Source organism: Tupaia chinensis, unplaced genomic scaffold (assembly GCF_000334495.1).
Source record: "Tupaia chinensis unplaced genomic scaffold, TupChi_1.0 Scaffold147038_1, whole genome shotgun sequence".
Classification (NCBI taxonomy): Eukaryota; Metazoa; Chordata; class Mammalia; order Scandentia; family Tupaiidae; genus Tupaia; species Tupaia belangeri.
The window spans coordinates 1,856,773-1,868,068 of NW_006206889.1; the positions used below are offsets into that span (position 1 = coordinate 1,856,773).

The 11,296-nt window shown below is 45.8% G+C and overlaps 2 pseudogenes; one reads left to right on the top strand and one right to left on the bottom strand.

The window, feature by feature from the left end:
• The first annotated feature begins 2,981 nt into the window (after positions 1-2,981).
• On the top strand, positions 2,982-3,596 carry LOC102479471 (40S ribosomal protein S8 pseudogene; annotated as a pseudogene).
• A 3,443-nt stretch (positions 3,597-7,039) lies between these two features.
• On the bottom strand, positions 7,040-10,419 carry LOC106733998 (60S ribosomal protein L12 pseudogene; annotated as a pseudogene).
• Positions 10,420-11,296: the final 877 nt, after the last annotated feature.

Here is an 11,296-nt window from a genome sequence, read left to right on the forward strand (position 1 = left end):
GCAGGAATGGTATCAAGGTGTCAGCACAAGGACCCACCTTTTAGTCTCCTGTAAATGGCCGAGCTGACAGAGTGGGGGTGACACACGTACACAGTAGGTGTCTGACTTAGTTTGCAGGACCACCGAGGGATGGGCAGGGCACCCTGAGCAGAAGCTCTGGCAAACAGGCCCATGTTGCTAGGAGCCGACTCAGACCCAGCAGAGGACATCAGGAAACCTGCTTCATCCTCTCCTCTTCTGAGGGGAAGGCAGACGGTGTCAACCGGGATGCACATGGGAGACTGTCATCTCTACTGTCCCCACCAAAAGCGGTGCAGGCTCTGTGCCACTCACACTGAATTGTCTGGGCAGGTCCCAAGTGCAAGCACAGGGCCCTTTGAAAGGAGGCAAGAGGCTCAGAGGTTGAGAGTGAACTAATGGGTGACTTCTTAGCACAAAAGTGCCCATATCCTCTTACATTTATGTAATAAAATCTGTTTTCCTGTAAGAGTTACTACTGGACCAGCCTCACGGCCTAGTTAGTGGTTAAGGGAGCTTGATCCCAGAGGGCTGACTGCAGTTCAAGCCTGGCCCTGGTGGCTTGAAAAAACATGCCAGGTATGTGTGCTAGGGTGCCTGAAACGCTGACAGGATAAAAGAATGGGAAGAGAAGGGGTTGCACAGGACCGCACTCCACAGAAGGGTGCTTTCTCTGTCTCTCTCTGGCAATCCCATGCACACTCTGGCAAGTAAAAATAAAAAGTTATTTTAGCATTTTGTCTGGCGCAATTTTCCTATCCTCCTTTTCTCTGGGTTTGCAGAGAGCACTCCTTGAGGTGCTGTCCTCAGTCCTGCAGAAGCACACCCTGTCCCCGGACAACACTCTGGGCAGGACCTTCTGGGAAGCTGGTTGATTTATTTTCAAAATTACTTATTAATGTGTGGCTCGTTTTAAGTAAGTGGTGATATTTTTTCCATTGAGACATTTTTGTGAGGGTCTTTGACAAACAGACGAGAGCAAAAAGCAACTGCATGGGTTTCCTGTACCTGCCACGAATGAGTCCTGGACCTGGTGGCTTAAACTCATGCCGGGCGCATGTGCATGCGTGCCCAAGATCCCGAGAGGAGAATGGAGGAGAAGGGATTGCGGCGTGACCATCCCCCCCGGGGAGTGATTTCTACAATGAACCTAGAGGCTTGAAATGTTCAGCTGTGGGAGTCCACGTCCTGAAATCAAAGTTTTGGTGAGACTGTCTTCCCTCTGGGGAGAATCATTTCCTGCCTTTCCCAGTTCCTAGAGGTCACCCATGTGCCTTGGCTTACGGCCCTTCCTCCACCTTCAAAGCAGCAGCACAATCTCTCTGTCCTCTGCCTCTGTCATCACATCCTCTTCTCAGACTCCAAGCCTCTTTCTTCCCTTTGAAGGACACTGTGCTTGCTTTTGGGACCCATCCAGACATTCCAGCATGCTTTCATCTCAAGATCCTTAATTTAACCCTACCCACAAAGTCCCTTTGCCATGGCAGGTCACACATCCACGGGTTTTGCACTAGTATGTGGACCTTGGGGGGGGGGTCCTTATTCTGTTTCTCTTATAGGGATTACTACATAAATGCATTTGGGGAGGTCCTTATTTGGTCCACCACCATAACTGGCCAAAGGTAGAGTGGCCCCTGCCAGTCTCACACTTTCAGGATGAACCCAATGCTGAGCAATTCTTGGGATCCTGAGATAAATTTATTTTTAATTGTTTGTTTTTCATAAGCCGTGTTTCTGAGCTACACATGTCTGCTCACCTTGTTAAATTTCTTCAGCCAAAGAAACACTTGAAAACCAGAAAAGTAATTTGCTTTTACCACCTGGGCCTCAGTGAAGCTCTCTTGAGTTGCTCCAGAGTTCAGACAGACCTTGCAACCCGAAACATGTGATCTCTGGGAAGGTTGGTTGCTCTGCTTTGGTGGGGTGTTAGGATCTGCACTTCTTGACAGAAAAAAATAGCTACTTGCCAGAAAATGGGATGCACCTATGACAACCAGTGGTGCACCTGTGTTCTTCTAAAACCAATGACTTTGGGGAAAAAAATTACTCTTTTAAAAATTACTTTTATTTATTTTTAAATTTATATTTAATCAACCTACATCTTTACAACATATAATATGGTTTTTCATAGCATGCATGTAGTGCATGCCAATCAAGTCAAACACATTACCATATATATAATTTCCAACAGACAACTTTACATTCTTGTGTCTTTTCGATTTTTTTCTTAGCCCTTCCCTCCACTCTCTACACCCCATCCTGTACAGTCTCTGGTATCTGTGCTTGCCCTTCTTGCTATTCTATCTTTGAATTTTCAATTTCTGCCATAGAGGATAGGCATTTGGTATATATTGAGTGGGGACATACAATGTTTGACATTCATAGTCTGACTTGCTTCACTTAGCATTAAATCTATATCCTCTTTGTATCAAATGACAGGGTCTCTTTTTTTTATGATTGAGTAGTATTCTCCATAGTGTATATATGCCAGATTTTTTCCATCCAGTCATCAGTTCTTGGGCATTTAGATGGATTCCATGTCTTAGCAATTGTGAATAATGTTGCAATAAATATAGATGTGCAAGTGTCTGACTCTTTTCCTAACCTTTGGGTAAATACCCAGGAGTGGAATTACTGAATTACATGGTAGTTCTATTTGTAGGTCTTCGAGGAGCCTCCATATTGTTTTCCACAGTGGCTATACATTGTTGGTGATAGGAGCGTTCCCTTTTCACCACAGCTTTGCCAGGACTTGTTTTTAATCTTACCCATTGTTACTGGGTTAAGTGATATTTCATTGTGGTTTTGATTTGCATTTCCCTTGTGGTAAGAGATGTTGAGAATTTTTTCATATGCTTTTTGGCCATTTGTATGTCTTCTTTGAAGAGTTGTCTCTTCTTTCAGTTCATATACCTATTTTAAAAAATTGAATTGTTTCGACTGTTTTTGGTTGGTGCCAAGCAATGGGTATCTCTTGGGACAACTGGCACAAGCACTGCAAGACCGGGGGCAATGGAAAGCCCTACCATAAGAAGCGGAAGTATGAGCTGGGATGCCCTGCTGCAGGTTGGCCACCATTGCATACACAGTCTGTGTGTGGGAGGTAACAAGAAATACCGTGCCCTGAGGCAGGACGTGGGGAACTTTTCTTGGGGCTCAAAGTGTTGTACACACAAAACAAGGACCTTCAATGTGGTCTACAACGCATCCAATAACGAGCTAGTTCGCACCAAACCCCTGGTGAAGAACTGCATCGTGCTCATTGGCAGCACACCGCACTGACAGTGGTACGAGTCCCTCTATGCACTGCCCCTGGGCCACAAGAAGGGGGCCAAGCTGACTCCTGAGGAGGAAGAGATTTTAAATAAAAAGCAATCAAAAACAATTCAGAAGAAATACGATAAAAGGAAAAAGAATGCCAAAATCAGCAGTCTCCTGGAGGAGCAGTTTCAGCAGGGCAAGCTGCTTGCATGCACTGCATCCAGACCAGGCCAGTGCGGTCATGCAATGGCTGTGTGCTAGAGGGCAAGGGGCTGGAGTTCTACCTGAGGAAAATCAAAGCCCAGAAAGGCAAATAAACCTTCCTATCTTCACTCTGTCTTAAAGGTGTTTATTGTTCCAAAAAAAGAGAATTGTAAGGGGGCCAGCAGATGGCATAGTGGTTATGTTGCTGGACTCCCACATGACTGACTGTAGTTTGAGTCTTGGACCTGGTGGCTTGAAAATCACACCAGGCACATGTGTGGATATGTACAAGATCCCAGGAGGAGAATGGAAAAGAGATTGAGGAGTGGCCATCCCATCTGGGAGGGGACTGCTTACTTTCTCACTGTCTCTGTCGAGCACTTACGCCCTAAGGAAAAACCTCTAAAAAAAGTGTAATATATACATTTCAAATATATGTCATAATATCACAATTCAACAAGAAAAAGACAAACAAGACAACAAATAAATGGGCAAACAATTTGAACAAATACTTCACAAAAGACAATGGTACAAGTAGCCAGAAGCACATGAGAACATGTTTAATGTCATTAGATGTCAAGAACTTAACCCCACAATGTGCTACTTCCCCAACACTCAGTAGGATGGCTAAAATTAAACTGATGGTGTGGAAAAGGCGGACTCCTGTGTACTAATGGCTGGTGTGTATAATGGTAGGAAGAACTTCGTAGTTTCTCATTAAATTGAAACTACTCTATAACCTCACAATTGCTCTGTTAGGGTTTCTGTTTTTTTTTTTTTTTGCTATGGAAAACATGCACTCTTTGGAGAGACAGAGAGAAAGAGAGAAAGTGAGAAATAATCCTTCAGAGAAGACAGCCACACCACAATCCCTTCTCCTCCATTTTCCTCTCGGGATTTTGGGCATGCATGCCCATGTGCCCAGCATGTTTTTCAAGCTACCAGGTCTGGGACTCGAACTGAGCAGTTAGCCATGTGGGATCCAGTCATCTTAACCTCCAGACCACCTCTGGCCCCTGTGTAAGTTTTCACTTTAAAATACATACAAGTGAATGTTGAACTTAAGCTGTAACTAACAATAGGCATGTTAATGGGCCAGCAGGTGGTGCGGTGAGTAAGGCACTGGGTCCAACATGGCTAACTCTACGGTTGATGTCTCAGGCCTGGTGGCTTGAAAAATACACCAGACACAAGCATGTGTGCCCAGAATCCTGAGAGGAAAATGGAGAAGGGATTGCTATGGGGCTAATACTCACTTTCTTTTCTTTTCTTTTTTTTTTTTTTAAGAGAGAGTTTTGTGATAGGGCATGTGCACTCACCAGAGAGCTGGAGAGAGACAGAAAAAGAGAGATCACCCCTTGGGAGGATGGCCATGCTGCCATTCCGTCTCTTCCGTTCTCCTCTCAGGAATTTGGGCATGCATGCACACGCTTCTGGCATGAGTTTTAAGCCTCCAGGTATGGGACTCAGACCACGGCTGACTATGTGGGAGTTCAGCGATGTAATCATGATGTCATCTGCTGGTCCCCATCTCCTTTTTTTTTAAGAGTTGTTTTCTATAGGGCACATGCGTTTGCCAGAGAGACAGAGAGAGACAGAAAGCGAGAAATTACCCTCTGGCCATACCACCATCCCTTCTCCTCCATTTTCCTCTTCAGATCTTGGGCACACATGCATGCATGCCTGGTGTTAGTTTTAAGTCATTGGGTCTGGGACTCAAACCATGTTCGACTATGTGGGAGTCCAGTGATGTAACCATTACGCCACTTCTGGTCTCTCCCACTTTCTCTCTCTCTGTTTTTCTCCTGCAAGCACACCTGTCCTATGGCAAAAATGTAGACAAACAAACAAACAAAACCACATATGTTCATATTTTCTTTGCCTAGAAGGCCTGTGCACAGGTCAGAAAGAGAGAGAGAGAAAGATGTACCCCCCTCTGACTCCAGTGACCAATGGAGTTTGGTCACGCCACAATCCACTTTCCTCCATCTTTTATCCTGTCAAGTTTCTGGGTATACACACACCTTTGTTGTTTTTCAAGCCACCTGGAGCTGTGATTCAAACTGGTTGGCCAGGTGGGATTGGACTTCTGCCACACTGCTTAACCACTGTGCCACAGGACTGGGCCATGTTGAGATATTTTGTGGGGAGAGGTACATGGAACTTACTTTGAAATATGTACGTGTAAAATAAGATTAAGGATGGAAGAGAAGAGGGGTGACCCAGTAGATACAGGGTAAAGCAAGTATAGTGAAATGGCAGCTGGGGAATCAAGATGGTGAGTGATTTACTGTGTAATTCTTTTGGGACCAGCAGATGGTGTAATGGTTATGTTATTGTACTTCCACAAGGGCGATGGCAGTTCGAGTCCCAGTCCGGCGGCTTATAACTCACACCAAGTGTGTGTGCATGTGTGCCCAAATCCCCAAGAGGAGAATAGAGGGGAAAGGATTATGGCATGGCCATCTTCCCTGGGAGGTGATTTCTTTCTTTCTGTTTCGATTTCTCTCTGTTGAGTACATACACCCTATAGAGAAAATCTCTCTTTAAAATAAAAATAAACAAACAAACAAAAAACTGTGTAATTCTTTCAACTTTTCTGTTAAAATTTGAAACTTTTTTATACAAGAATATTAAAGAAAAAATGAAATGACAGTCACAGAACACATTACCACACCAATTTTAGAACGAATCCCAAGGGAGTAATTTACTGAGGTAAAACCTTTGGGCATATTAAAATTCTTTGTGGTATACTGACAATGGCAAAATCTAAAATAACCCAATATCATAAAAAAAAGAGAATCATTTAATATGTAAAAGTTCTTTGACACTCAAAATTAGTATCAATTGGGTCAGCAGGTGGCACCGTGGTTAAGGTGCTCAACTCCCATAGGGGTGATTGCAGTTTGAGTCTTGAACCTGGCAGCTGGGCACATGCACATGCATGCCCGAAATCCCAAAAGGACAATGGAGGAGAGAGGATTGTGGCATGGCCACAATAGACATTTATTTATTCACTTATTTTAATTTGACCAGAGACACACAGTGGGGGCAGGGGTGGGGAGTGAGAAAGTGAGAAAGCAAGCCACCGGGTCTGGGACTTGAACCGTAGTCAGCCATGTGGGACTGTCCAGCACCTTAACTACCACTCCACCTGCTGGCCCCTTTTTCCTTTTTTAATTGTAGCAAAAATAGACATAACATAAAATTTACCATCTTTTTTTTCTTCTGGCTGTCACATGATTCTTTTTTTTTTGGAGAGATTTTCACTGTAGGGCGCGTGCGCTCGCCAGACAGACAGAGAGAGAGACATAGAGACAGAAAGCGAAAAATCACCCCCCAGGGGGGATGGTCACGCCGCAATCCCTTCTCCTCCATTCTCCTCTCGGGATCTTGGGCACGCACGCACACGCGCCCGGCGTGAGTTTTAAGCCACCGGGTCCGGGACACGAACCGCGGTCGACTACGTGGGAGTCCAGCGACATAGCCATTACGCTAACTGCTGGTTCCCTGGCTGTCACATGATTCTTTATTGAGATGCTTTTCTGTGTACTTCTTAACTAGCCGGGCATCCCACTGCACCGCTGTTGATGCCATTGATGATGTCATGAGGGCGGTGGCCATTGTCATTGCAGCCTACAGACTGGGAAGTCCCCAGAATCTCTTTAATGGTTCCAGAGAGTTCTCTGGCCAAAAATCAGTGTCTCATCTGTTGGGCAATGGTGGTAATCTCATCAAAGTGGTATGTTCAGTATGTTTAATGTTCGCCTGCTTCTTTCTATCTCTTGGCAGTTCCTTGAGGGCTGTGATGATCAATGCAGAGGCAGAAGGCACCATTTCAGTCTGGGCCTGACTATCCTGAATGATTAGTTTCACAGTACTCCTCAGACCCTTCCAGTCACCGGTTGCTTGGTGATGTCATTACCAACCTTTTGTGGAGACAGACCCAGGGGGCCGATCTTGGGGGCCAGGGCAGAGGCACCAACTTTACCACTGGTGCATCTCAGGTATGTGACTTTCATCTCATTGGGGTCAACTTGGGTGGCATAGTGGGGACAGCTGGTGTCGAATGAACCCAGATTTGAGACGACTGAAGAAAATTGCTCTTGAGCCTCCTCTGAGCTGAAAACCGAAAGCAAAATATACCATCTTAACCATTTCTAAGAGTTCAGTGGCTTTAAGCACAGTCACAAAATTGCACACCCATGCTATCATCCATCTCTAGAACGTTCCATCTTCCCAAACTGACACCCTGCCCCCCTTCCAAGCCCTAACACCCACCACTCACTTTCTATCCATATAGATTCAACTGTTCTACAATAAGGATCTCCTAGGAGTGAGGTCATCCAGCATTTGTCCTTCCGTGTCTGGTTTCTTCCATTTCTTTCACTTACGTAAAGTTCTCCACATCCATCCATGTTACAACATACATGGCGCGTGTCCAAATCTCAGGCAACAGCAGTTCTATCTGTGCATACTTCTGTACAGTACAAATGTCAATAATGTAAAAAAAAAAAATCAAGGACCATCCAAATATCGTCATGAAAATAGTTTCAAGGGCTGGCTCTATGACCTAGTGGTCAAGAGCGTCAGATCCCATGGCTGACCACAGGTTTGAATCTGGGCTCCAGTGACTTGAAAAGCACACAATGTGTGTATGAGTGTGCCCAGAGCCCAACAGGACAGAGGGATGGAGAAGATAGGATTGCAGCATGACCATGCCATGGGTGGTGCTTTCTCCCTCTTCCTTTCCCTCTGTCACTCTTTCTCTTTCTGGTGAGTGAACACGACCTCAGTAAAATAAAAAGGAGAAAAAGAGAAAAGGGAAGAAAAGAAAAGAAAAAAGAAAAGAAAAGAATTCCAATCTCCCAGATCCCCTGAATGGATCTTTTTTTTTTTTTTTTTTTTTTGAGAGTTTTTTTGCTATAGGGCATGTGCACTCGCCAGAAAGATAGAGAAAGAGAGACAGAAAGCGAGAAATCACCCCCCTGAGAGGATGGCCATGTTGCAATTCCTTCTCCTCCATTCTCCTCTTGGGATCTTCGACATGCACGCACACGCGCCTGACGTGAGTTTAAGCCGCCGGGTCCGGGACTCGAACTGTGGTCGACTACGTGAGAGTCCAGCAACATAGCCATTACGCTAACTGCTGGTCCTGAATGGGTTTTCATGCATCCACACTTTAGAACCTGAATCTGAGGTTGAATCTGAGGCCCATAGGCTCAACAATGATTGATACGTCTACTAAAGTAAGGGCATTCTCCTGCAGAGCTGCAGTGCCATTATCACACTAAGAAAATTTACAGTAATTTTCAGTTATAGTCCAACATCCAGTCTGCACCTGAGCATCTTTGTACCAACATGTTGTATGGAAGAGCTTTTCCAAACCAGTGTCTAGTTATGGCTCACATTCTCCTCAGCCACCATTTCTCTAGTGTGTGCTGTAGAACACCACCCTTTCCCATGGCAGTTCAAAGGCACCGAGTCAGAATCGAAGGTCCCAGTTCTTGGACTTGTCAAGTTGATTCCTTGGAGCATCTTTTATTCTTTTCCTTTCTCCTAGCAGTGCCTGTAAACAGGAAGTTACGTCTAAAGCGGTTGTTCTCAGGCCATGTTAAGCTGGGGGGGAAATGACATAATTGCTAATGTTTAACCAAAATGTCGTGCTTTTTCCCACGGTGAGTGTAGGCAGTGAACCACAGCAGTGTCGGTGGTATCTGTGACTCTGGGGGGACGTGAAATCATAGAGCACTTCACATCATCTTAGTGAGGTTGGAGAAATCCCGAGTGTTGCACATCACCAGAAATCATCGTACCACTTGTTAGACTCGTAGCAGAGCCGTGAGATCAGCTTCCTGTTGACAAATGCCTGTGGCCGAGGCTTGCCTAAGTAGAGGGCAGGCTGAGTCTGCTCCTTCCCATGCCAGGGCTCAGGGTTTGACGTCGCTCTGCAGTGCTTCTCAACCAGGCGTCTGTTGATCAAATGTGAAAAAAGCCAAGGAGAGACCACGTGACAACTTAATGTTCTTATTCACCTTTGCAATGGTCTTCATGCTGATATTTTGAAAAAAAAAAAAAATGTAGGGCCAGTAGGTGGCACTGAGGTTAAGGCAGCTGGATACCACATGACTGATTCCATGGTTCGAGTCACACTGGGTACATGTGTGTGTGCATGCCCAAAATCCCTACAGGAGAAGGGATTGTGGCATGGCTATCCCCTCTGGTGGTTGATTTCTCATTTTATCTCTCACTGTCTTTGTCTCTCTCTCTCTGTCTCCCTCTGTAGAGTGCATGTGCCTTATAGCAAAATTATAAATAAATAATTAATTAATAAAAGAAAATATAATACAGCTTTAACTTGCCTACAGTTACATGTGTTATCTTATCCTTAAGTGCATTAACACATTACTTCTTTAATATTTTGATAACTGTTTTTAATTGGTTTCTTTTGTAATCTGATGTGAATATGTCCTGCATTCCAGGGCTGGCTCCATGGCCTGGTGGTTAAAGCAGCTAGATCCCACATGGCTGGCTGCATGGTTTGAGTTCCTGACCTGGCAGCTTGAGGCATGTGTGCATATAAGACCAAAAATCCTGAAAGGAGGGAGACGGGGGAGAAGGGATTGTGGTGTGACCATTTCTCATGGTGGGTGCTTCCTCCTCTCCTCTCTCTGTCTCTCTGTTGAGTGCAGACACCCTCGAGCATGCGTACATAGACACACTCACCCCCACACACTCACCCATCCTGGAGACATTCGGGGAGATAGTCTTTGGAGCAAACCTAGCTGTCCCCTGGATGACGTCACCTCTACCAAAGCCTTCGTTCTCAACAAACCTCGTGGGCCAGTCTGGTTTTTCTGGCAGTGACTGATTCCTAGTCCGCACCTCGTTCCGTTCAGCCTCCCTACTGTCCCTCCCACATTTATTAGCTGGCATTTTCCCGTAAAGGAAAGCCGTTCCTCAAAGGGCAGGATAAATGATGATCACTTCCTTCAAAGGCCAGTCTTCAGAGAGAGGAATTCGCCCGGTGCTGCCTCCCGGGGCTGAATGACATTTGCTTCCTCTGTCTCTTACTTTTCTTTGGTATCACTATGGGCTCACAGATTTTCACTTAAGCAGTATTTTTACAGTCAATGTCACTCCCCTTTTTAATATTCCAGGTGACCTGTGTTCGGCCAGTGGGAATCCCTGCTATCAGCCCCATCCTCTGCCACCCTGAGTGGTTGGCATGCTTCTCCAGTTTCTGTCCCAGCTCTGGAATCAGCCCCTTCTCTGAAGAGATCGCCCTGCAGCCCCGCTCGGCTGACCAGACTGAAGCCCCTGTCTGGATAGGCTGTGTGTTAGGGTACAGCCCTTCCTGCTAGCGCCCCACAAGCTGTCTCCCTTCACGGCTTCAGATGTAACCTCATCTGGATCCCTGTCCCTTTTAACTGGTTCTCTCTCTCTCTTTCTGATCAGTCTCGCCAGGCCCGGAATCTTCTGGGTCATCAGAGCACATGTGTTTTTCATTTCAAGGCTTCCTTTACTCTGTGTGACCCGGCCTCCCAGGTTCCTGGGTCAGAGCCAAGGGTTTCCAGCATGGTGTGGCCTTTCAGACTTTCAGGGCTGTCCTAGGTTTTCCTTTAGGTTCATGATAAAACACTGCACCCTTTTCTAACCTCATACTCTGCTCCACAAGTAGCCCATCAAAAAGTCATGCTGGCCATTTCTGGACCCTGACCTGCTGTCCTGGGCCGTCCTCACCCAGGCTTGCATGGGCTCTGCTCCTCCCTCACTCCCAGTGCGGACAGCCCTCTGTAGCCCTGTGGCTTTG